The following is a 26,517-nucleotide window of genomic DNA, read 5'->3' on the forward strand; positions in this document are numbered from 1 at the left end:
ACCCTCCACCCTCCACTGCAGCTCCACTCACGGCAGGTTCTTCCCGGCTCCATTTGCGGCTGCCCAGGGAATAATTCCAGGGATATAGTAATGTCTGGTGTCTGGACAGCCTCCATGGGATTAAAAAAGCAGCTGGTTTGGCATTTTGGAGACAAAACAAGCCTGCCCTGCAGAGGCAAGCACTGCTTCTTCCCGGGAGATGCCTCCTGTCAGGTGAACACCAGCAAATAAAAATCCAATTCTGCAGAGGGATGATTTTCGCCTTCCGGAAGATGAAATCACGAAAGCTCAGAAACAGTGCGCGCTGTGTCTGAATCAAATTATTCTGCGGCCTGTGTGGATTTCCTGCGCCTGGCAGCCAGGTGCGTGCATACAGGAAGTGCTCATTACTGGCACAGCAGCAGATGTCAGCCCCAAAGTGTCCGTTTTACTAGCTGGTGTTTCAGCATCTGTTACAGGGATCAACGAAGTGCGACAGCCACCAGCGTGCCTCCGTGTGGACTTTTGTGATGCTATATTTCCTCTTGGGAGGGGCCCCCGATTCTGGACAGAAGGCGCTGGATAAGTCGTTACGACTTCATAGCCCCAGGCTCCTGGCCCAGGCAGGATGAGGAAAGGATGCTGCCCCAGGATCGCCCGAAATGTTTGGTTTGTTTTGTTTTGTGTGGCTGGATGTGGCCGAGTTCCTGCAGCCCCAGCAGCTCTCAGGTCTGGCTGCCCGGCTGCTGCCTCAGGGCTGCACCTGGGCTGAGGCCAGAGCAGCTTCCAGGGTCTCATTTCAGTCGTTTGTATCATCTACGAGTTACCCAGGTTTCCAGTAAGTCACATTCCAGGGCAAGCAGCGCAGAGATGTGGGTCCTTGCTTCCTCTCCCAGGCTAACAACAAACAAATGATTTCCTGTCCACAGCTGGGTGCTCCAGCCAAAGGAGAAGTCCCACCTCCAGGAAAATAACATTGTGTCTCTCTCAGCCCCGTCTCCAGCACACACCAAGCACGGACTCTCTCTGGCCCTTGGGCAAGCTGGAGCCGCCTTTCGTTTCCTGCCTGCCTGTTGGTGCACGCCCCACCCGTCTCCCAATCCAGGCTGTGATCCTCACCACCCAGCAAGCAGGCGAGGCACAGCTAGGAACCCATTTTACAGGTGAGAAAAGTGAGTTTGCGAGACATGAAGTAACGTGGCCAGGGTCTCACCGGCAGTAAGTGGACAGGGCCAGGCCAGGCCGGCTCTGTGTTCCTGGGAGACCCCGTGATGACCACCCAGCCCCTTCTGCTGCTGCCGGTTGAGGTGAGAGGTGCTTATAACTCAGAGATCTTACTCATTTGGGTTCTAAAAGCAAACGCCACCTTGTGATGCGTGTCCCAATCCGCCAGCAGCTTCAGAAGCAGCATCTACCTGTAGCCTGCGCAGTCTCCCTCTCCCATCTCAACAACCTTCCCGTGTGCGGCTTCCCTCTCGGATCTGTACAACCCCCTGTTGAGAAGAGGCAGGAGCAGTGTGGGCGGTCATAGCGCTATTTTACAGACGAAGGGTCAGGACATTTAAACAATTTGGCCTGCATCTATAGATAAGAGGGTAGAAGAAGCTGGAGGAGACCTAGACATTCTTTTTTTTTTTTTTTCGTTGAGACGGAGTCTCGCTCTGTGGCTCAGGCTGGAGTGAGCGGCGCCATCTTGGTTCACTGCAAGCTCCGCCTCCCGGGTTCCCGCCGTTCTCCGGCCTCAGCCTCCGAGCAGCTGGGACTACAGGCGCCGCCACCGCGCCCGGCTGATTTTTTTTTTTTTTTGAGACGGAGTCTCGCTCTGCCGCCCAGGCTGGAGTGCAGTGGCCGGATCTCAGCTCACTGCAAGCTCCGCCTCCCGGGTTCCCGCCGTTCTCCTGCCTCAGCCTCCCGAGTAGCTGGGACTACAGGCGCCGCCACCTCGCCCGGCTAGTTTTTTGTATTTTTTAGTAGAGACGGGGTTTCCCCGTGTTCGCCAGGATGGTCTCGATCTCCTGACCTCGTGATCCGCCCGTCTCGGCCTCCCAAAGTGCTGGGATTACAGGCGTGAGCCACCGCGCCCGGCCGAGACCTAGACATTCTTCTCTAAAACCCACTCACTGACACCAGGACACAGAACTGTCCTTCCTCACGGCCCCCTCCCCGCTCACGCTGTGTTGGTGGAGACCTTGTCTCTCTTGGTGCCGTGGGAGCAGCGCTGGGCCCACCCATCAAGGGCTCCCTGGAAGCTGAGCATGTGGTATGAGGAGATAGTCACCGGCCACCCACGCTGCCTCCACACCGGGTGCCACTGTGATCTTACCAGACAAAAGGTTCCTCCCGAGGAGAGAACACAATAGGCACACTGGGTGGGGGCAGAGGGTCCAAAAGCCCCAAGCAGGGGCAGGTGGGGGCAGAGGAGAAGGCGCTGTGTCTGTGGGTGGCACCGGTTGCCTCGGAAGGTGCAGGGCCTCCCTCCATGGCTACCCAGGACCCAGGGCGCTGCCCATCTCTCCTGGAGTCCGGCAGGGCCCAGGGGGCCGAGGCAGGGCCCCGTTTGGCAAATTCTTCACTCATAGAGGTTTCGGGCCTTTCTCTGTAAAATGAGGATGCGAACATGGTTTGTCTTTCAGGATAGCTGTGATTAGAACATGTGTGTAAAGCGCCCATCATGGCAGCATCCTTCTCCTGGTGACAAGTCTTCACTTGCAAAACAAGTCCTTTTAGGTACAGCAAAAGCTGCTGCATGCAAGCGGGTGGAGGGGAATGATGGCAGGAGGTGTTGAAGGGCGGGGGTGGGGAGTGTGCAGAGGCACCGGAAACCAACTTTTCCAGTTTCTGTTTTGCCTGGGAACAGGCTTTGTGACAGCTGCTGCTATCCAGTCGTCTCTGGAACCCTGGCGTCTTCGCCAAGGGCACGGGCTCCCTCTGTGGCCCTGGAATAACGGGGCCTGCCTGGCAGTCTCAGATTGCGTGGGGAGCCGTTTGACTTCGGGTTGGGCTTTTGTGGGATGACCTGCAGTGGCATTAGGTCAGTTGTCAAGGTTTGGCCGACTCGTTTGAGAGACTGGGTTCATGCCCTGCCATTTCTTCTTCCTGTTGCAAGTCTCTGCAAGGAATGTGGTGTCAGAATTTTAGTGCCTCGTATTTCCTACAAATGATAGCAGTAAGCTAATGGTGCGATCGAGACAGCGCTTCATGTTGTGCAGTTTGATTTGCTGATATTCCCAGCTCTTGCGTCTTTGAAGGGCGGCTCTGTGCAGAGATGAGATGGTGTTCCCAGCTCATCACAGCGTGCCCGGTAATCTTACGTTCAGGCACACACTCTTTTTGGAGAAAACATACATTCTTTGTGGGTTTCACAGCAGTAATGAGGAAACTTGATTCCTTAGAAAATGTTTTTAATGTTAAAAAAAGGATGACGTTCTTGGGAGGCATTTTGGTTTTCCTGTTTTTATTTTCTGAGGATTTTCATAGACTAAAGACTGAGAATGCAGGAATAACTTATCTTATTCCAGAAATTATTTTTACCCAGACCTGTTGATTTTCCCCTTACATTTGTATAGATGTTACACCCTATGATATTTAGCTCAAACATGAACTGAGCGCTCTCGGCTGTTTTACAAGGGCAGCTCAGTATAGGAATTGCTGCTTTTCCTGATTTTCCAGAGCTTTGTATTTCACCATCCCTAAACCTCCCCGCACCCCGTCATATTCAAAACACTTCACTGCCGCAAGATCATGTATTTTATCTGCTCTCTACTTATTGTTTAATAATTCTATTTTGTAACTGAACCTGGTATTCCTTCAGGGTGTGTAGTGTGAGCACGGATAGAGCCTATTTATTGTCCTCCCAATTAACTAATTTTTCTAACATAACTTATTTGTTTTCTTTAATAAATTCTTCTATAGAACTTGATATATGCAGGCCTTCTTTTTAGGGCTTTTCATCTATTAACTTATACAATCCTCACAACAACCTCGTAAGAGAGATATTATTTTCTTTATTTGACTGGCAAAGAAATGTAAAGCAAAGCGAAGTTAAGGAACTTGCTCAGGGTCACACAGCTGCTAGATGATGGAAACGGGGCTCCCTCTGGACAGCCTGGCTGTGAGGCCTGGGTTCTGGGTCTCTGCTCTGCCTCCCGCAGATTTCAGTTCCAAACAGTGTTAAGGTCGCTCTTCCTATCTGCAGCTTCCACTTCTGCAATTTAATCACCACAGATGGAAAATATTCAGGAAAAACAATAACAGCGCAACAATAAAAACCAATACAAATAAAACCGGTGCATTCCAATGACAACTGTTGACATGGGATTTGCATTGTTTTAGGTGTTACAGGTAATCTGGAGATGACTTGAAGTATATGAGAGGGTGTGTGTCGGCTTTATGCAAATACAACACCATTTTATATCAGGACTTGAGCATTCTCAGATTGTGGTGCCTGTAGGGAGTCCTGAACCCAATCCCTTGTGGGTATCCAGGGATGATGGTCTAGGCTGACTGCTTGTATATATTGGACATATTTCTGGGTCTGTGTTCTATACTAGCGATCACCGTGTGTATTTTTGCCCTAGTACTTCACCCACTTACTTATTGCCACTTTATTTCAGCCTGAACTATCCTATATGCATCCATGTTATTATTTTCTTAAAAATTTCCTTGCCTTGTTGTTTTTGTTTTTGTTTTGCTTTTCATTCTTCTAGACAACATTTATAACCAATTTCGCTTACGAAATTCTATTGGAAGTTTGAGTTGCATCAAGTTCATAAATTAGTTTGGCAAAAATGTACATCTTCTTAGCATTTCTTTTTAGATATGGAGTGTACTATATTTCTCCGTTTGTTCAAATATTTTCTGTGGTGCTCTCTTGGGCTTATGGATTTCATTATTTGAGCCTGACAGACTTCTTGCAAGGTTAATTTCCAGGTACTCAGTTTTAAAATTGTGAATATAATTATTTTCCCATTGTTTCTCTGTTAATGCTGATATGTAGGACAATGACTGCTTTTTATGTTCCTATTATTAAAATTTTTAAAAAATTAGTATAATTTTACATTATTTTCTTTTTCTCAGGTAGGCAATGATACCAAATTTGAATAATGTCAAAATTTCACCTTTCTTTTCAAAAAGTATATGTGAATGTGTGTGTGTGTGAGTATATAATATGTGTATATATATAGTTTTCCCTCCTTTTATTTTGTTGTGGATCTGAGAGTATGCTGGCCACAGTAAGCTGCTTTGTCTTTTCCATTGTTTAAGTGAGAATACTACCAGATTTACTGTTAGGTATTTATTGTTAGGTAGGTATTAGCTATTGACTTTGAGTAGGTATTTTTAATCATGTTAAATAAGTATTTTTCTTTCCTAGTTTATTATAAAGTTTAGTAAATGTCTTTTCAGTATCTATCGACATAAGCATAGTCCTTTTTCTCTTTATTTCACATATCGTTTTTGCATCTGTATTCATAAAAGGCATCTGTGTCTAGTTCCCTTTTTAGTCTGTCTTTGCTTGTGTCTCTAGGACATGCTGGCTTTGGGAAATGAATTATTGGGAAACATGCCACCTTTTTGTGTTCTCTGGAAACACTTATCTAGCATGGAAATTATCTGTTCCATGACAGTCTGAAAACCCAGCCTGTGAAAATGTCTGTGGCTGGAAACTCATGAGAAATACTTCTTCAAGAATATTTTCAATTTCATACACAACTTTTCGTTTATTGCTTATTGATTCAATTATGGTGACTCTTTTTTCTTAGACAAGAAAAGAACATACATTGTTTAAATATCAACATCAAGAATGAAACATTGATTTTTCTTATATAAATTGAGTTGATTGGCACACTTACTTTCTTTTCCTTTTCTTTCTAGCTCCTGTGTATCTTTTTTCTCTTACACTGTCACTGGGCTATCTTGTACATGAAATGCTTTCATTTTTGAGTATTAAATGTGACAGATGAATATAAGTTACAACAATTATTTAGAGTTGTTTGAGTAAACAATTTTGATTCCCTTTGTCAAATTTTTATGCCATGACTTTTCCATCTTTGAGGGATTAAAAAGAATCTTTTTGTTGATGGCCTAGAGCACATTTCTGAGGAAAGATGTGGATATCAGTTCTGCAACCTTAGCTGGGTATGGAATTTTGGAGTCACAAACGTTCTTTTAACTTTGAAGTAGTTGCTTCACTATTTTCCAGTATTTAAAGTTGTGTAAGAAAAATTGAAGCCAGGCTTTACTTCTTTCTTAAAGGAAAATGATTTTTGCTATTTTATTGTTAACTCTATGTTTAACATGTTGAGAACCTGCTAAAATGTTTTCTAAAATGCATACACAATTTTACATTCCCACCAGGAATGCATGAGGGTTGAATTTCTCCACATCCGCATCAACACTTGTTATTGTCTGTAGTTTTTACTTTAGCCATCTTATTTGGATGTGAAGTTGTGTTTTATTGTGGTTTTGATTTGCGTTCCTTGGTGACTAATATATTGATCATTTTTTCATATACTTATTGGCTCTATGTATATCGTCTTTGGACAGATGTGCATTAAATTCCTTTGCCCAGTTTTTTGGTTGTCTTTTCACTGTTGAGTTAAGAATTTCTTATGTATTCTGGATACTAGATCTTTGTTAGATATATAATTTGCAAATCTTTTTAACTTTGCTTTTTAGCATCAGGGCATCACTCTGTCATCCAGGTTGGAGTGCAAGCGGTGTGATTATAGTTTACTGCAACTTTGAACTCCTGGGCTCAAGCAATCCTCCTGCCTCAGCCTCCTGAGTAGCTAGGACCACAGGCGCAGACCACCACATCTGGCTAATTCTTTTTAATTTTTAGTAGAGACAAGTTCTCACTACATTGCCCAGGCTGGTCTCAAACTCCTAGGCTGAAGCAATCTTCCTGCTTCCACCTTCTGAGTAGCTAGGACTACAGGTGTGCATCAACACACCTGGTTAATTTTTTTTTTTCTTGAGAGACAGGGTTTTACTATGTTGCCCAGGATGGTCTCAAACTTTGCCCACAAACAGGCCTCCTGCCGTGGCCTCCCAAAGTACTGGGATTAAAGGGATGAGCCACACCAATTTCTTGATAGTATCTTTGAAGAACAAGAGGTTTTAATAAAGTTCAGTTTATCTTTTTTCTTTTGTCACTTATACTTTTGGTATCATATCTAAGAAACAATTACCTAATACGAGGTTATGAAGATTTACTCCTGTGTTTTCTACTATAAATTTTATAGTTTTAGCTCTTACTTTTATATCTATGATTCATGTGAAGTTAATTTTTATACCTGGTGTGAGATAGGGATCTGCATTTATTCTTTGCATGTGGATATCCAGGGTTGAAAATACTGTTCTTTCCTCATTGGATTGACTTGGTGCCATTGTTGAATATCAACTGACCATAGGTATAAGGATTAATTTCTGGATGCTTAATTCTATTCCATTGAACTGTATGTCTACACTTATGCCAGTACCTCACTGTATTGATTACTATAGCTTTGAATTAAGTTTTGAAATTGGGAAGAGTGAGTCCTCAGACTTTGTTCTTTTTCAATATTTCAGATTAAAAAAAACAATATTTCAGATCACGAGGTCAGGAGATCGAGACCATCCTGGCTAACACAGTGAAACCCCATTTCTGCTAAAAATACAAAAAATTGGCCAAGCATGGTGGCAGACACCTGTGGTCCCAGCTGCTTGGGAGGCTGAGGCAGGAGAATGGCGTGAACCCAGGAGGCAGAGCTTGCAGTGAGCCAAGATGTTGCCACTGCACTCCAGCCTGGGTGACAGAGCAAGACTCCGTCTCAAAAAAAAAAAAACACCATATTTACAGAATGCAAAACTGATGTATATGGAGGGCTGACTTTTTGAATAAGTGGGCTCTGCCAGGTCAACTGCTGGACTTGCGTATGCACAGATTTCGGCACATACGGAGTCCTGGAACCAATTCCCTACATATACCAAGGGACAACTGTATATTTTTTATCTTTTAACTTTCAACCTATTTGTGTCTTTAAATCTAAAGTATCTCTTATAGACAGCATATAGTTTGATCATGTTTTTTAATTCATTCTGTCAATCTTTGCCTTTGATTCATTTGTTTAATCCATTTACATTTAATGTAATTATTAATAAGCTAGGATTTACATCTGCCACTTTGCTATTTTCTGTATCTTATGTCTCTTTTGTTTACCTATTCATCCATTATTGCCTTCTTTTGTGTTAAGTAGATATTTTGTAGTTACCATTTAAATATCCTTGTTTCTTTTACTAAATTTTTTCAAGTTGTCATCTTACTGATTGATATGGTAATTAAAATTAACATCTTATAATTATATCTAATTAATATTAATACCAATTAATTTCAATACTAAATAAAACCTTTGTTCCTACATAGCCCTATTCCATCTTCCTTTCATTGTGCTATTATTTCATACAAATTACTTGCTTATAAATATATGCCCATAAATATGGTTTTATAATTATTGCTTTATTCAGTAGTCCTTTATACTAGATTAGAGTTACAAACAGAAAAAATACTCATTCTTTTAAATTTTTACCAAAGTGGTGATCTTTACTATTGTTTTTTATTTCTTCACGCAGATTTCATTTATTGTCTAGTGTCCTTTTACATCAACCTGAAGGACTTCCTCTACTTCATTCATGTAAGGAATGTTGGATAGCAATGAAATACCTCCATTTTTCTTTACCTGGGAATATCTTTATTTCTCCTTCATTTTTCCACATTAAAAAATTTTCTGGGTAAACCTTTTATTTTGGAATTTTAAACATATCCAAAAAGAATTTTATTACTAAGTCTTAAAGAAATAACATCCACATTTTCTTGAGTTTTGTTGAGTTTGAAACAGATGCTGCCTGAAAATTACTTGTATTTTCTACAGAAATCCTGTGTGCTAATTTCTTCTTTTTATCTTATATGGCCATAATGTCTGCAGGTATTTGGGTTAGTTAACTCATTGTGGTAAGGTGTATTACTACACATCCATTTCCAGTGTCCTTTCTGGGAGCAAATTATATCTCCCTGCCCCTAAAGTGAGTCTTGTCCCTGTGAATTGGTCAAGAAAGTTTGAACAGAACTAATAGGTGTCATTTCTGGGTGGACACTGTAAAAGCCAACCTGAGCTTCACCATGCTGTGTTTGTGCCCTGGCATTCATCTGCCCATGCTGTAGATAGTGACTTGGGTCCCAGAGTGAGGATGAAAGTGACACTGAGTGGAGCTCCCAGGTAACCTGCATGTGGAGGAGAAATGGACCTTCATTGTTGCAACTTTTTTAAAACATAATTTTTAATAGAAAATAATTTCCAAATGGTTCAAAAATTAAGACTAAAAATATGCTAAAAAGTGTGCAGTCGCCTTCAGTCTTTATCTCCATCTTCTCAGTGCCATCTCATCCCATGCCTAGGAATCGTGATCATTAATTTTTTAATGTATATTTCCAGAGTGTGTTTACGTGTCTATGGCAAACATGCCACACACATGCTCACACACAGATCTTCACCTATTGTTACTTGACAGATGCGCCATCCCACTGTGCTGCATATGGCTTCTTAAATTTAATATACCTTGAAGATCTGTGTATATTAATTTTTTTATTTATTTTACAGTTACATAGCATTTCATTTATGGTTGTGTCATCATTTATTCATGGAAGTGTTGGCCAGGCGCAGTGGCTCACACCTGTAACCCCAGCATTTTGGGGGGCTGAGGCAGGCGGATCACTTGAGGCCCGGAGTTCAAGACCAACCTGGCCAACATGGTGAAACCTTGTCTCTACTAAAAATACAAAAATTAAAATTAGCTGGGCATGGTGGTGCAGTCCCAGCTACTTTGGGGGCTGAGGTAGGAAAATTGCTTGAACCCATGAGGCAGGACAATTTCTTGAACCCATGAGGCAGAGGTTGCAGTGAGCGGAGATCATGCCACTCCACTCCAGCCTGGGGAACAGAGCAAGACACAGTCTCAAAAAAAAAAAAAAAAGTGTTAATTCTTGAAATTTTGAAATTTCACCACAAGAACATGTTAAGAGTAGATGCTCTTCTTTTCATCCTTTCAGGCACTTTGGAGACTCTCTCAATCTCATATTTCATGCTTTTTTCCCCAACTCTTGAAAATTTTATCTTATTACTTAAAAAATATTTCATGAGCTCTTGTCTTCGTTTTCTCTTTTATGCAACTCTTATTGCAAAATACTCTGGATTGATTCATTGTCTTGAATTATTCCTCATATTGTATCGATCTTTTTCTTATGTTTTGGATTTGTCCTGAGCTCTGTCTTCTTGAAAATCAATTAAATCTTCAGCAACATCATATTTTGTTTTTAAGTTTTTCGGATCTTCTGCCTCTCTCTGGGCGCTACCTTCCTGGTGGGATGTTCCTGTCTTGCTGTGTGCTTGGTTTTATTTCTGTAGCTCTTTGGCTTGATCCTGGAGGTGGCCCTGCTGCTGTGAGTGACTGCAGGTGAGAAGGAGTGGTTTGGGGACTCCTAAAACCACTAGAGAGAGAGACGTTCCTTCAATTAACCGTCCAGATTTCAGCCTCGTGGTCCCGCAGCTCACCTGCCTGCTGGAGCCCTGTGCCCTGGCGGGAAGAGGGGCTTCCGCCCTCACCGCTCAGCTGTGGTCCTTGCAGCCAGTGCTCACCTGCCGCAGCCTGCCTGTGCTGTGATCCTGCCCACGTTCCATCTTCTGGAAAACCACCTGACTATCTGGTCTGCTTACGGCTCCTGTGCTCGCTGTGTTATAAATCCACACATAAATCCTGTGTGGATTTATGTACTTTGGTGAATTCTCATTGTCATGCCATAAAATTTAGAAAGGAAACAAGGAAAATCCATCTGCTAATTCTACTATTTTGAAAGGAGAACTCGGTGGGGAAGGGTGATTAGCAGAGACAGGGAAACAGGCATTTGGAAAACAGGGAATTGCCAGGACTTTGATGGGAACAGGGAGCTTGCTTGGACTTCAGGGCTGGTGGCCGCTCACTCATCAGAATGACACCTTCCTCTTGGGGGAGGGAAGTCGTTAGAGGGACCTGCAGGTTGGGGTGGAGAGGACCCAAACGCAGGTTCTACCCTGGCCTGGATCAGAGCCTGTCGCCTCTAAGGGCTCACGTAGTCTCTTTAATAGCCTTTACCCGACCCCACATGACGGCTAATGTTGTCTCTTTAATATCCTTTATCCAGCTCCACGCTATGAAGATTTTGCCTAGAGAAGAAGTGGTGGTTCTGCTTACCTGGTAACGTGCAACCGGATCCACACTATCGTGGGCCCTCACAGCTTCCCCTGGATATATGGCAGGTAAATTAGTTAATTATTGTTTTCGAATTGACATGCAATTCAGGCTTTTGATTTGTAACTTAATTATACTGCCTTAGGTAACTTCCAATTTTTAACTAGATCCATTTGAATAAGCTTAGTGTTCTATCTCAGTATGTCCTATCTGAGGAAGATTAAGAAGTAAGCTGGAGAGTTTAGTAGCTTTGTAACAATAGCATGAAATGTGGAATAATGAACTGTAAATGTGTCTAATTACATAAATAATGCATTTGTGTAATTGTCAAGTAAGGGGGGTGTGCTAATGAATCAATTATTTTTAATTGTAGGATGCTTGATTGTTTCAGAAATATAATTGATTGTAATCAAGAATCAATTAAATGTTGATAGTAATTATGTTTATCAGGCTTAAATACATGACATCATTACACTATAACTGCTTCAGGAAGAAGAAACTAGAATGAGGTTATTATAAGTGAAGGAGAAATAGCTCATGTTTATGTCAACAGCTTTGCAGTCATAGGACTGCGCAGTAATGAGGTAAAAATGAGGAACACGTTCTTCAGGGCTTATCAACGAAGGCTGATGAGGGCCGGCTCCCACAGCTGGGAGCCTTCACGCCCCCACCACAGAGCAGGTTCCGCTCGTGGTGTGTCGGATCAGGGACCTGCAAGGGCAAAACACATTTGCACTAGAGGTGTGGGCGTGGCCGGGCCTTACCGATGTTGCTTTTGGGGAAAACTGTGTTGCTGGGATCCTGTGACTTCTTGGACTCTTTTGCAGTCCGCGTGGCACTAGTCTTGCTATTCTGCCCAAGTTGATGTGAGACCCCTGACTGCCCAGTGCACCACGGGTTGTCTAAGTGTTATAGAAATGAGTGCCACTGTGTGAGGTCCTGCTGAAGTCACTGCTCTGCAAGCGTCTCCCGGGCCCGGGGCTGTGTCTCGTTCATATTTGTACTCTTGGTGCCTGCCACATAGTTGCCCTTAGCAAGCGTTAAGTGAATAAATAAAAGTGGCTGTGATTCAGTAGCTCCTTAGAATGCTGCTCCTGGGTGGCTACTGTTGTTCTCTGTTGAACAAGTGTTGACTTACCCACACTCTCACCCATTCACTCACTCATTCAATATTGATTGAACACTTATTGAAACATTCAATGATATTTATATGTGCCAAGATCTGTTCCAGAGATTTAGGACTTGTTATTTAACATGGTTAGAGGGTCCTTGTCCTGGTGGAGCTGACGGTAGGTAAGAGAGGCAGGTACCAGAACCATCAGTGCAATCGGAGGTGACAAGTGCTCCTGGGTGGGTGGCGCTGGATGCACACAGCAGAGGCGCAAAGAAGGACTCAAGTCTGGTCCTGCAGGCAGGACGGAAGAGGGCACAGTTACAGGGAGGTCTGAGGCCTAGCGGCTCCTGTGTGCCAAGCAGTGAAGCAAACTGGTGTAGTGAAGGCCCCTGTGGGCTGTGCCAGGGAGAGGGTGTCAGGAGGGAGGAATGTACACAGTGAGACTGCGTGCGGCCAGGTCTTCAAGCTGAACACAGCAGGCGGACTTCAGCCCTTATTTTCCTGGGTCCCTGTTTCCTTTTCCCTGAGGGGCCACCTAATTCTTTCCTCCCTTCTTCCAGGTCCTCCCGTCTTGGCTCTGCGACACCATCTCCCATTGCTCTGTTTCACTTCTCTCCTCCCACACTCCCTGCTGATACGGTGTGGCTGTGTCCGCATCTCAATCTCATCTTGAATTGTAGCTCCCATAATCCTCATGCGCTGTGGGAGGAACCTGGCGGGAGGTAACTGAGTCATGGGGGCGGCTCTTTCCCGTGCTGTTCCTGTAATAGTGAAGACGGCTCACAGGATCTGATGGTTTTATAAAGGGCAGTTCCCCTGCACTCACTCTCTTGCTGCCACCATGTAAGAGGTGCCTTTGCTTCTCCTTCGCCTTCTGCCATGATTGTGAGGCCTCCCCAGCCATGTGGGACTGTGAGTCCATTCAACCTCTTTCCTTTATAAATTACCCAGCCTCAGGTGTATCCTTGTAGCGGCATGAGAACAGACCACACCTGCCCTGCCCAGTCTCCTTTGCTGGCTCTCCCACAGCTGGAGTCACCCCAGACGCGGCAGCAGGAAACGTCCGCACGGCTTATTGGAGCTTGTGCTCAGAGGGTCCCAGCGTCCTTACGAGGCGCAGTGAGACCCGATGCTCTGCCCAGGTACGTCTGCTGTGAGGGCGTCGGACTCTGGAGTTTATAGGGGGTCTGAGGACTCTGGTTCAGGGCTGGGGCTAGTTCCTAGATGTTTCACAACATGGTTGCTTTCTCAGTGTTCGCAGCAGCCACCTACCCAGCTTTCGCAGTGCCTGGGAATCAAATAGGCCCAGCTTGGGTTCAAGCCCGTGGGTAAAACTTGCAGCTGCCAGGGCCACAGAGGGGTCAAGGACCCTGTGCTTCTCTGGCAGAAGAAAACTAGGGGGCCTGGGGGCCCTTCCCTCCTCTTCAGCAGTGTCCAGCCTGGCCTCTATGATTCCTCTGCATGCACAGCCCACAGCGGTCTTCCTGCTGGCCCAGAGTCTTCCTCTCAACGACCTGGCCCCTGAATTCCCGACCCCTGAGCTCCCCCACTCTGCCTGGTGGTGCCCGTCCCACACTCTACTTGCTGCCTCAGTGACAGACACGCCTTTGTGCCACTTTCCGCATCCCGTCCCTGTGGTCGGAGAGCAGCTGCTGCATCTTTCCGTGACTCTTAGCTAAGATTTCGCTGTTGTTTGTGTTAGCCTGAGGTTCCTCTCGGAGAGCTACTATCTTTTAAAAAATCAAAGCACAAATAGAAGCAGTGAACATTTACACAGCATCCTAAATCATCCTGTTGTAAATGCTCTGCATGTATTAATTAATGGATCCTCTGGTCAAACCCACGAGGAAGGTACCATTATTATCCTGGGTTACAGATGGAAGAAACTGAGGCACAGGGAAGGTAACAGAAGCCTGGCTAGTGAGTGGCAGATGGACATGGACGGAGGGAGCCTGGCTTCAGAGTCTGTGCCCCCAGTCACGGCGCGGCAGGATATTGGGGTCCAATGTGAGCATTGTAAGTCACTTTTTCCCATGGGTAAGCCCTGTAGTGTGCCATATTTACACTTCCTTTCTCAGACAGTACTTTCCTTTCCTAGAGTCACTCATTTTTTTTTATTCATTAGTTGTGTGTAAATGCCCCAAAGTCTCCTGTGATACAAGCACTGCAGCTGATCCTCCAGCTTCTCTTTCTTCACAGTGAGGATCTCCCAGGGGCTGTGCCCTCCTCCTGTGGTCGCCATGCAGCTGTCCTGGGCTGGTCTTGCCTCCCACTGGGGGTCCCGCCTGCCTCTTTCCTCTGCTGCCCTTTCCTTGCGTCCCACAACCACTGTTCTCTTGCTTAGTCCCTACTTCTGGTGGCCACATTTCCGGGGGCTTCGTGAGTTAGGGTGCGTGGGAGGTAAAGGTTTTGAGTTTTTGCTGCTTAAAACTTGAATAAAACTTAGTCTGTAGATATACAGCTCTAGATAGGGCTTCATTTTCCTTCTGGAATTTTGAGAGATTGTTTCCTTATCTTCCAATTTCTAACGTCACTTTTGAGACATTCATCGTATCTGTTCTTTTGTGCAGAACCTTTTTGTCTTCCTCCGCATGCTTTATATGGTAATAATACAAAATGTATTAAATGCATACTATGTGTCAGATACTGCTCTAAGTCTTTAAATGTATTAATTTAACGTTCAGAGTAACTCTACAAAGTAATAATATTATCATTTCCATTTTTCTGATTAAGAACGCACGCATGCACCTGGGACACAGAGCAGACGTGTAACTAGTCAAGCTTCCCGCGGGCTGAGTGGAGGAGCTGGGGGTTCACACCAGGCAAAGCCATGCCAAGGCACCCATCACCCCGTCCTGGTCCCTTCCCAGCTGAAGCTCTGAACCTTCACACGATGGGCTTGGAGGGGCCGTCTTATTCTGTGGGCACTGGGTGGCTGCTGTCCGTCTGGAGTCAACATCCTTCCGGTGGCGAATGTGGCTTCCATCATTTCTTTGGTAATTTCCTTCTTTCTGTTTTCACTTTTCTCTCCTCCTGGGGCGTCTGCTTTGTGGGTGTTGAATCTGCTGGATGGAGACTCTGATTTTCTTATGTTTTCAGTCTCATTTCTTGCTTTTTGTTTTGTTCTGCTTTTATAGCCTAAACTTATTATTTTATTTTTAGAGTTTATTATTCTACTTTGAATTCTCGAGGGTTTTTTTTTTGTTTTTTGGAATGTTCTTTTATTCATAGCATACTGCTCCATGTCCTGTTCTTTAATTTCTGAACAAATTAACTATAGTTTCTTTTAAAAATGTTCTTATGCTCCCGTTGTTTCTTTCTGAGTTGCTGTTTTGTTTGCATGTGCTGGGTTTGGTCTCTGTGTTGGAGATTCCCCCCCATGTGCCTGGTGATAATGGGCAAGTTCGCCCACATTTGTGAGTGTTAGCACCTACTACAAGCTTTGTGTGCATGGGTGGTACTTGCTGGGTTGTGGGCTTTGTTCTAGGATACCGGGAAGGGGAGCCAATGGTTGCGGTGTGGAATTCCCAACTGACAGAATCTGCAGGTCTTTTCCCTTGGGCTAGTCAATTTCCTCAGAAAAAAATTCTCCAGGGTTGTAAACCTTGGCGTTAGCATTTTGCACGTGGGGTTGTCCAGTCAACGCCTGCCATCTTTTCCCTCTCTTGGACACTTCCTGCAAAATGTAGTCCTAAAGACATTACATGGGATTGAGCAAGGTGGGTGTCTGTGCAGAGTGGGGCTGGGGGGAGTCCAGGAGCTCAGGAGGGCGAGGAGGGTGCCCATGGAGGGGGCTTCAGGGGTGTTCCAGTCCAAGCAGAATTGCCTGCTGTAAATGGTTGTCCTTTGCACAGCAGGAAGCAGACTGTGAATAGCAGCAGCCCCGTGGATTCCCTAAAGATTCAAGGATTATTAACTGTTCTCTACTGACTGGCTGGGCACCCTGAAGGTTAGAATCCTCACTGAGAGTCCGTATCCTTATCTGCAAAATGAGTGGGCCACATGGCGTGCACTGAATGTCCCCACTGGCTCCTAGGATACATGGCGACATGAGGAGGGCAGCTGAGTGAGTATGCGTTGGTCTCATGCCCTGTCTATGTTCTTTGTAAATAACTGCACATGTGTCTTCAGCCTCAGCATCTTGGTGCTGCCTACCACCTTGGAAGTTCAAGGAATTCAAGCTGGGTTTTTTTTTTTTTTTTGAGGTGGAATCTCACTCTGTTGCCCAGTTTGGAGTGCAGTGGCACGATCTTGGCTCACTGCAACCTCTGCCTCCCAGGTTTAAGTGATTCTCCTGCCTCAACCTCCCGAGTGGCTGGGATTACAGGTGCCCGCCACCCCACCCAGCTAATTTTTTGTATTTTTAGTAGAGATGGGGTTTCACCACGTTGGCCAGGCTGATCTTGAACTCCTGACCTCAGGTGATCTACCTGCCTCGGCCTTCCAAAGTGTTGGGATTACAGGCGTGAGTCACCATGATCAGCCAGTTGAAACCTCTGAGCCATGTCCTCTCTACTCCACCCGCCGGGCTGTGGAGGCTGATCCGCCAGTTGAAAGCTCTGAGCCGTGTCCTCTCTACTCCACCCACCGGGCTGTGGAGGCTGTTTGGCAACCTCCAGACTCGCTTACCTTCGAGGCCGTCTTTGCACAGACATCTGTCCTGGGTGACCTGGAGCATCACCCTGCGTCATGGCAGCTGAGGCAGGGTCTCGTCTGCTCCCAGGTTTTGCTCCATCACAGGGCCTTGTTCCTTTTCTGCCTGACTCTGCACTGGGCTCTGGCTGCTTGAACGCAGGGGCCAGATGTGGCTTTCCCTGTGGCAAGAGTTGTGGAAAAGGACTTGTGACATGAACGAATCCCTGAGAACATGTGAGCTCAGCTTCTGCTGAGGTGGCCCAGGACCACTGAGGGGCAAGTGCTTGTTAACATTCCAGTTTTTTTGGCCTTGTGTCCAAACAAGTGAGTCAGAATCTCAGCTGTGTGGAGCTTGCATTTATATATGATTAAAACCAACTAGTATTTGAGACCATGTGGGTTAGCTAGGAAGAGCTGCTCCCAGGATGGCTCACAACTGATTCTTTGAGTTTCTGTTAAGAAACCGTCCATGTGGCTTTAAGCACCAAGAAGTGTCAACGCAAAGTCCACTGTTGAGTGAGTGAACAAGAGAACACTTAAACAAATGCAAGGACACATATGCACCTGCACACACACGCACACAATATGTACACACATGCACACCATGACATGCACACACACGTATGCACACAGTATGTACACACATGTACACAACATGACACGCACACACATGATGCACATACATGAACACATGACATGCACACACTATGTACATGCACACATGGCATGCATATACACATGCACAAAAACGCACACAGCATGTACACACATGCACACCATGACATGCACACACGCACACACATGCACACAATATGTACACATGTACACATGACATGCACACACATGCACACAATATGTACATGCATGAATACATGACATGCACACACAATATGTACATACATGCACACATGACATGCATATACACATGCACAAACACAATATCACAATATGTACACACATGCACACATGACATGCATACACAAATGCACACACAATATGTACACACATGCACACATGACATACATGACACAATATGTACAGACATGCACACATGACATGCATACACACAAATGCGAAGACACAGTATGTACACATGCACACATGACATGCATACACACAATATGTACACACATGCACGTGTGACATGCATGCACACATGCACACACAATATGTACACACATGCACACATTCATACACATATGCACACACGGAATATGTACACACATGCACACAACATGACATCCAATCACATACACCTGATTGGATATGGAGTAAGCTGTGGTCAGAGTGAGGTGAGGTTGGTCAGAAAAAGCTTCCAAATGGAAGAACTTCATTGGTGTGATTTTTCTGACCTTGAACCCGTGGCCCCAGGTAGGTGGAGAGGGCAGACCTCTGAACTGAGCAGGGACCTGCAGGAGCTTTTGCTCTCTCACTCAGGTGCTGCTGGCTCCCTTCCTAGTGGCTCTTCTTCCCACCTTCCCCCGAACACACGGGCCTGGATGGTTCATGCTGGACATCATGTTAAAGCCCGGCCTGTATTTTGGATTCTCCCTGACCCTACCGTGTGCGTTTCTGGCCTTGTTGCTCCTCCTGGTTTTGGTGCAGGGCACCTGTTCTGAAAGTGTGGGGCCAGGACTGCTCCTGTGCTGTGCGGTGAGCCCGGGGTCCACGGCGCCCTCCCGTCAGCTCTCGGATTTACTCAGGGTTCATGGAAGGTCTTGGGCACAGGAGGCAGAGCTCCATGAAGCCGGGTCTGGTCACAGTCTGATGAGAGATGTGGCAGGTGAGCCCTGGGGCCCACTGGGGTCTTGCTATGGGGGTGAGTGCCTGGAGGAGCCCGGTGCTGCCTGGCCTGGGAGGGCAGGGCTCAGTACCTGGGGGCTCGGGCTGCCTTGAGAGGAAAGTGAGTCTGACCGTGCGTGTGTAAGGGTGAGTGTTCAGGGAGGGGAAAGGGCAGTGCATGGCCCCAGGCTCTGGAGGCTTTGATATGACGTCTGGCTGTGGGATGGAGAGTGTGGGACCAGGGGGTTCCTGGGCGACAAGGTGACCATGTCTCTAAGCGTCTGTGTAGCAAGGCTGCACTCTTCTGTCCACCGGGACCCAGGAATGCCACGAGATGGGAGGGGACAACCGGTGTGTCCAGGGCCTTGAGATAGCCTGGATCATGGGCAGGGCCTGGCTGGGCAGATGGGGACAGGCTCCGCAGCTGTGCAGGCCTGAGGGGCCAAATTATCCGGCAAACGGAGGGGATGTGTCCCGGCAGCGCCTCTCGGCGCAAGGGTGATGCGCCGGACCCTGTCAGGATGCCAGGCCGTCGTGGGCAGGTGAGGCCATCGAAGCCGGGTGAGGCCATTGCTGGGCGGTGGACAGTCCTGCGCTGTTGTCTGCCTGGAGAAGGCGTGGCAGGTGGGACTGCGACAGGGTCTCTGAGAGGACAGAGGAGCAGCGTGGAGCCGGGTGGCCACAGCCCTGAGCAGGGCTCGGGAGGAATGAGACCTCGGCACCAGGCATCCACGTTCCTGTTGGAGCCACGCTAGCGGCTGGGAGAAGAACCCATGCGTGTAACAGAACAGCTGAGTTGGGAGCAGATGATTGAGGGTCTTACCAGGAGCCTGGTGAAGCTGCCTTCGCCTTTCCTTCCCCACCGAGCAGACCAGATCTTTCTGGGAGTTGATACATCTTGAATAATACATGTAAACCTATTTTAAACCCATTTTTACAGGAGTAGGAAAAGGTGTAAGTCATACACTGTGAGGTCACCTGAAGAAGACAAACATGTGTAAATAACGTGCAAATAACGAATCCTGAGAGCTCCACTGCAGAAATCCAGCGACCCCTGCTTCACGGCTGAGCCCCGAGGCCGCTGCAGGGCCGACTCCAGGGGCGCATGTGGGATGCTGGCGAGTGGGGCTGTGGGGCCCTCTCGGGGTTCCTGCCTTCCAGGCCCCTCCTCTGTCTGGCCAGGGTCTCTGCTGGGACAGGCCTTGTCTGGACAATCATAGAATTCCCGAGACCCTGTGAGATGGACAGGGCTTGGCATACCCGGGTCTGGCGGCTGCTGCCCTGGGGCCTCCCGGGGCTTCTTTGCAGGTGGAAGTGGAGCGGAGAGGGGTGGCGGCCCTGCTCTCCCTGAGGCTGTGCTGCTCTCTCCTGCCCTCCTGGCCTCCCTGTCCAGCATTCACCCACCCCAGGCTTCCCCTCGCCTCGCCTCCCCTCTGCTGTCTCTGCCTTTCCCCTCGATCTCCCTCTTTGCTCCTTCCCTTCTCTATTCGAGGTCTGGTCTTTTCCTTCCTCGTCTTTCTTTTTTAAAATGAGATGTAAGTAAGAGAAGAGACTGTCTCTGAGATTCCGGTGCCCTGTCTCTAGAGAGAAGACCCTCCTTCCCGCTGTCCTTGCAGCATCCAGCCACTTGGTGGGGGTTGTTTTTGCAAAGTGGGTCCGTCAGCGCCTCAGCCCCGCCCCAGCGTAGCTCTCTAGGTGTGCAGGAGTCAAACACAGCCATGACAGGTAGGCGAATCCTCACACGAGTTCACAGGAAAGGTCTTCCTTTTCCTTTTCTTGCATTGTGTAAGCTTTAAGCTGCTGAGAGTTGGATGTGCCGACGTTTTTTGATGGCACCTGCGCTAGACACAGACATGACACATCAAGTGGAATTCACAGCCAGGATTTTCCAGAGGGGGCTTATCACTGGTGGGTGCCTCTGAGGAGAGGTGGGATAGCTTCTCTGCAGCAAGACGTTCTGGATGAGTTCTTTAGTTTTCATGAGGGGATATCGGCCGCCTCCCTCGGTGCCACTGCTGATAAAGGCATAGACTCCTGTTTTTATGAACAGCACAGAAACCTGCACCACAGGTTCTTCTCAGCGAGCATGGGGCGCTCAGGGCACCCTAAAGGCAGATGGAAACCATCTCGGGGTGTGGGGGGTGCCGAGCCACCCATGACCTGCACCCCAGGTTCTTCTCAGTGAGCAGGGGGTACTCAGGGCACCCTAAAGGTGGGTGGAAACCGTCTTGGGGTGGGTGGGGGTGCCGAGCTGCTCACGACCTGCGCATCCAGGTCAGCACTTCCTGATGCAGAAGGTGAAACATCCTTCGTGATCTCAAAAACTTTCAGTACCCCAACCCCAAAGGCCTGCTTATTGCTGGCCACCTTTTAACATTTGGTGATTAAGAATAAAAACATAAATGAAACTGAAACCATCATGCATTTATTTATAGTTTTAAAATGGATTTTTGTATTATAAAATGCAGCAGCCTCTATGCACACCTGGAAACAGCCCGTTATTTAGTCTACAGCGAATTCTTGGAATCACACGGGACCCTTGCAGTGGCTCCATGCTCTCCCAGGGTGTGACTATCCGTGAATTCTATGGGGTGGAATCTGTTGCTCTGGATCTTTGAAATCTCTCCCTAAACTTGGCCTTGTAGGTGGACAGGCCATTACTTTCAGTGGCAAAAACTGCAGTTACTTTCGCACCAACCTAATACATACATTTTCTCTCTCTCTTTCCTTCTGTACTGAAACTTCCCTGGCTGAATTGCACTCTGTGAGATCCATGAGTCCCCAGGGGTCACAGGAGGTGCCCTGGAACCTGCCTCGGGGGAGGTTCTAGAGGACGTTATTTATCACACGGCTCAGGCGGGGCTCCCGGCGGCCAGCGATAGGAGCCTGTTCTGGCTGAGCTGAGGTGAAAAGGAGCTCCTGCAGGGATATTGGGCGGGCTTTGGCCTCCAGCTCTGACAGAGTCCTCGGTCCTGGACTCACCCTCCCACGTTAAACAACCAGAAAATTGGACATTTATGAGACAACTGATCTCAGGTGTGGACAACAGGTAGGGCAAGGCACCAGGAAGAGGAGGCGGCGCGCGCCCTATAGCTCCCGGGCTCTCAGCCCGGCTACAGCTTCCCACCATGGCACCACGAACCGAAGTCCAAGGGAGCTGGCGGGGTCCCACCAACCCAAAGGTGGTCCCACCGAACCGAGGACGCAAAGATCGGAATTTGGGGAACGTCAAAATGCTAATTCCCAGAGCCTGGGAATGTGACCGTAAGTGGAATAGGGTCTTCGCAGACATAATTAAATTGAGGTCACCTGAATTTAGGGCAGCCCTAATTCAATGACTGGTGTCCTTATAAGAGAGGGGAGAGGGGGATTTGGCACAGAGACGTGGGGATGGAGGCAGAGACTGGAGTGGCACATGTACAAGCCAGGTAGAGTCAAGGGTTGCCAAGTTAAGGGAGAGGCGTGTGTGGATCGTCTTTCTCAGAGCCTCCGGGGAGAACCAGCCAGGCCAACACCTTGGTTTTGGACTTCTGGCCTCCAGGACAGTGAGAGATAACTATCCATAGTTTTAGCTGCCAGGCTTGTGACAATTTGTTACACTAGCCCTGGGACACGAATGCATTTCATCGCCAGGCATGGTTTTTGATGTTATCTGCTTGGATTTGGTTCCGCTATCAAGTTACTGTTTTTATTGGAGATTTGAAGAGATTGTAAAAAACGATGTGACCACTGCCGCTACCTACCCAGCACTGATTTATTAGTTTCTGCTGCTTGTTCACGTTGGATCCTTCTCCTTCAGGCCTTCTGCCCTTCTGTCTACCCTGGACTGCTTTCTCTCAGCCCGCTCCGTGGCCGTCACCCTGGGAATGAGTCCGCCGTGGTCCTGGGAATCCTCTCCCTGCTGTGGGACCCTGCGTTTTCTGTGTCCTGTACTCTCTCTCTTTTGTTCATTCATTTGTTTTTTGTTTATGCCGTTTTTAGAGTCCACTCTAAAACACTGTGTGTTCAGTCCTTGCACGCCTGGAAATGGCTTTATTCTACGCAACGGGATCATTTTGCTGGCTGAAGAAATCAAAAGCTGAAGTGTGGCTCCACGGTGTTCGAGAAGCTGGTGCTGCTGCCATCCAGATGCCGCTCTCTTTCTTTTCTTCGCATGTGACCTGCTTTTCCTTTCTGGAAGTCTTTAAGATCTTTTATTTATTTATTTCGGTCGTTTAAAATTTTATGCACGGCGGTGTGCATCCTCCCTCATTTACTCTGGCGGGTACTCAGTGGGCCTTTGCAAGTGAGAAAAAGTTTCTTGTATTGTCTCTTTGATCATCTCCTTCTATCCATCCTCTTTTTTGATGTTTCTGTTAGTTAGATGTTGGACAGCCTGTGCCAATCCTCTAAATCTTTAACATTTTCTCTGTTGTTCTTCATCTTTAGCAGATTTCTTTTATTTTATTTTCCAATTGGTCCTTTGAATTTTGTCTATCATCATTTTAATTTTAAAGAACTCTTTCTTTTTCTTATTCTCTTGTATTCCTTTAAAAAAAAAAAGCAAATTCACTAGTTTCCTAGTCTGAGAGCATTTCTTGTATATAAATTTTTCTTCAATTTTTCTCTGTTTGTTTCATCATCTCTTTCCTCCTGATTCTGTTTCCCCTTTGGTCCCTATTTCACGCTTGGCTGTCTGTTCATATTTAATAGCGAGGAACTAAACATTTTTTGGAAGCTCCCTGTGCATGGCAGAGTTTGCCAACTGGTTGACCTCAGAGTCGGGTTATGGGGTCGTGTGACAGGCGAGTCTTAGTATCTAGAGGTCCTTTTTCTGAAGCTGTTCAGTGATTCCTAGCAAAGCCCTCTGATCTCCTGCTTGGGCTTTAAGCCTGGTGTTAGCAGCCTAGCAGCAGGAGTGTGGCAGAGGGTGGAGGGGGTGATGGATTTGGGAAGCAAGCTGAGGGGACAGGCTTCCAGTGTGTAGAGTTTAACCCCGTGTCGTCCACCTTCTCCTTCACCTGGTGCCCCTGGCCCAGGCCCCTGTTGTTAGAGTTTCTCTAGGAAGTGTCTTTGGTTTCCTGCTCTTGGTGCGGGTGGTCTGGGGAGGGGTAGAGAATGATCTGTTGTGTGCATTTGGAAGCTGCCTGGGTTATCTACCCTCTCTGTGAATTTTTACCCAATCCCCCATTCCCAATCTTGTTCCTCATCCATGCCCTCCCCAACCCCAGCTCCTTTCTCTGCACTGGTGTCCTCCAGGTCTGACTCTCCTCCCTCGGGGGAGCCCAGTGGCTCCTCCCCGGTCCCCTCGTGTCACCTACCGCCTACAACCCTGTTCTCTCATTCTGTCTGGTCTCGTATGTTTACAGCGTTCTAATTCCTTCATGGCTGTTTAGTGGAGCCTGAAGGGTGGGGACTCGTGTGGCCCGTCGCCCTGCTTCCATCTGTGCCGCAGTGATGCGTTTCATGTGTGCTTGGTGAGAGTCTTCGGGTCCTGCTTGGAGGAGGCAGAAGTGTGAATGGTGCCCCCAGGGCCAACCAATGGTCTGTGGTCATCAGCAGGTCTGGAGCGGCCTGTGTGGGGTGGAGGCAGCTGTTCTGGTCTTGGCCTCACCTCATCTGCCCCAGCTGCAGGTTTAAGTGCCTAACCCATCAGGGTCAAACCCAGGGGAGTGCTTCAGCTGGCAAGAAGGCCCACAAAGAGGGGTGAGCCCTGACTTCCGCTGTGCACCCAGCACCGTGACCCGAGGCCCCAACGTTGGTCCTCGCAGGACCTTGTGTGGACCCTGGTGAGGAGGAAAGGTGAACACGCTTGTCGTGGTGCACCACACAGTGACCCACGGCTGATTCCGGCTTCAGCTTGTTCCCTGTGGACCAGAAAAAGGCAGCTGTGAGCAGCACGCAGGGAGAATGGTCCCAGGGGCTCGGCCTCCCGCCTGCCTGTCTCAGGACCCCAGGGCGCTCCGGACCCCAGGGCAGTGGGAGTGGGAGGGGCACCTGTCTCTACTCCTGGCACTGCTCTCCCCAACCTGGGGACTAGGGAGGGTCAAAGGGGGTGTGAGGGCATGTGCCCAGATGTCCCCTCCAGTGGTCTGGGCAGGCACCCTGGTGCTTGTGCTGACCCCTCGGTCCCCTGTCTCTTTGCTTGTATGTCTGTGTCCTCGTCTCCTCTTTGTGTAAGGATACCAGTCCTATTGGATCAGGGCCTACCATGAAGGCCTCATTTATCTTAGTTACTTCTCTAAAGATTCTTCTCCAAATACAGCCCCTTTCTGAGGGGCTGGGCGTGAGGGCTTCACCCGATGAATTTCAGGGAACCTGACATTGCCCACGGCATCAGTGCTGGCTCCTCGGAGGCTGTGAGGGCGGGGTCTGCCTCCGCTCCTCTCCTGGTGGGCAGGTGGCCGTCCTCATCTTCACGAGGACATTCTCTTTGCATGTGTGTCTGTCTCCAAATGTCTCCCTCTACACGGACCCCAGTCGTGTTGGATCAGGACCCACCCTGATGACCTCATCTTAGCTTGATTAGCTCTGGAAAGCCTCAGTCTCCAAAGAGGGTCACATTCGGATGTGCTGGGGGTTAGACTTCAACGTGTGCATTTTGGGGGACATAATTCAACCTGTAGTAATGTCCTTTGGGAATCTGATGGAAACCAGGCGCCGTCTCTCCAGAAACACGCCACGCATGGCTCACAGTCTGAGGCAATCACAATCACAGAGAGCTCCAGGCTCCTCTGAACCCCACAGGATCCATAGGTCCCACTCATGAGCTGACCTCCAGGGAGTGCCCATCTTCAGCCTGGACCCACCGCCTTCTCTCCTCCACCCTCTTTGGAACGTGCCGCAGATCCTCCCCTGACACTTACCCGCTGCAGCTGTGTCCGGACAAAGCTGCCTGGGGCTTCTGAGATCTCACAGCACAGCAGCCCCAGTTGTAGTCACTTTTAACTGAAGGTAACCCCACCGCGTCCTTGGGGGTTTTGGAGGCCAGTTGCCCCTGGCTGGCAGTGGCTTTTTACCCTGTACTGAAGGCGCTGCCCCTGCTCTGCACTGCCCCTGCTGGACACTCACGCGTCCATCACTCCCCCGCGCTCCAGGCGGGGAGCAGGCTCCACTGGGCGGAGAACTGGCCAGTGAATGAATGGCCCCCCACAGCAACCTAAAAAGGAAAGGTAGATGTCTGGGTTGGAGTCTTCCGGGTCACCTCTCCTCCCACCATTTGCTAGGGCCGGCCCCACTGTCTCTTTCTCCATCCTCTGTCTGCAAAGAGCTCCTCCAGGGATCTCAGAAATGCTTCTTCATTCTCCAGGTCCTTTCAGCCCAGTCTCTGTCTGCCTTAGGTTCTCTGGACCCTGCCAAAGGTGAATAAGCCAATTCCCCTTTCAAGCCCAGGAGGGCCAATTCTCAGGGAGGAAGTTGCTCTAAAACAAATACACATACAATTTCTTCCAGGCTGTGAGCCCCTGAGAGCAGTTCAGCGTTTCTCTTTACACATCAGCTTCTGCCTCAGTCTGGGAGGCTGGTGAATGTGTGTGGAATTGAGCCAGGTCAGGAGGGCTGTCTCCCCTGGGGGTTGGGGGAGGGCGGGGACCCTTGCCTGGGTCTGCACTTCCCTCCACTGGGGCTGGGGGTCATCCGAGAAGTTGGCCCCCAGGGAGAGGGCAGAGGTGAGGGTTGGGCCCTGTGGTCTCCTGGGGGAGGGTGGGGAAAATCCACAAAACAGGGCTGGAGAAGCTGCGTTCTAAAGTGGAAAGGCCACATCCCCCTTC

At 48.0% G+C, this 26,517-nt stretch overlaps 1 long non-coding RNA gene across 1 annotated transcript; it reads left to right on the plus strand.

The window, feature by feature from the left end:
- Positions 1–25,902, plus strand: LOC135966887 (uncharacterized). Its single transcript, XR_010580607.1, has 3 exons — positions 1–1,142; positions 2,613–2,706; positions 11,192–25,902. It is a non-coding gene; the product is annotated as an uncharacterized lncRNA (long non-coding RNA).
- The last annotated feature ends 615 nt before the right edge of the window (positions 25,903–26,517 follow it).

This window comes from Macaca fascicularis, chromosome 13 (assembly GCF_037993035.2).
Source record: "Macaca fascicularis isolate 582-1 chromosome 13, T2T-MFA8v1.1".
NCBI lineage: Eukaryota > Metazoa > Chordata > Mammalia > Primates > Cercopithecidae > Macaca > Macaca fascicularis.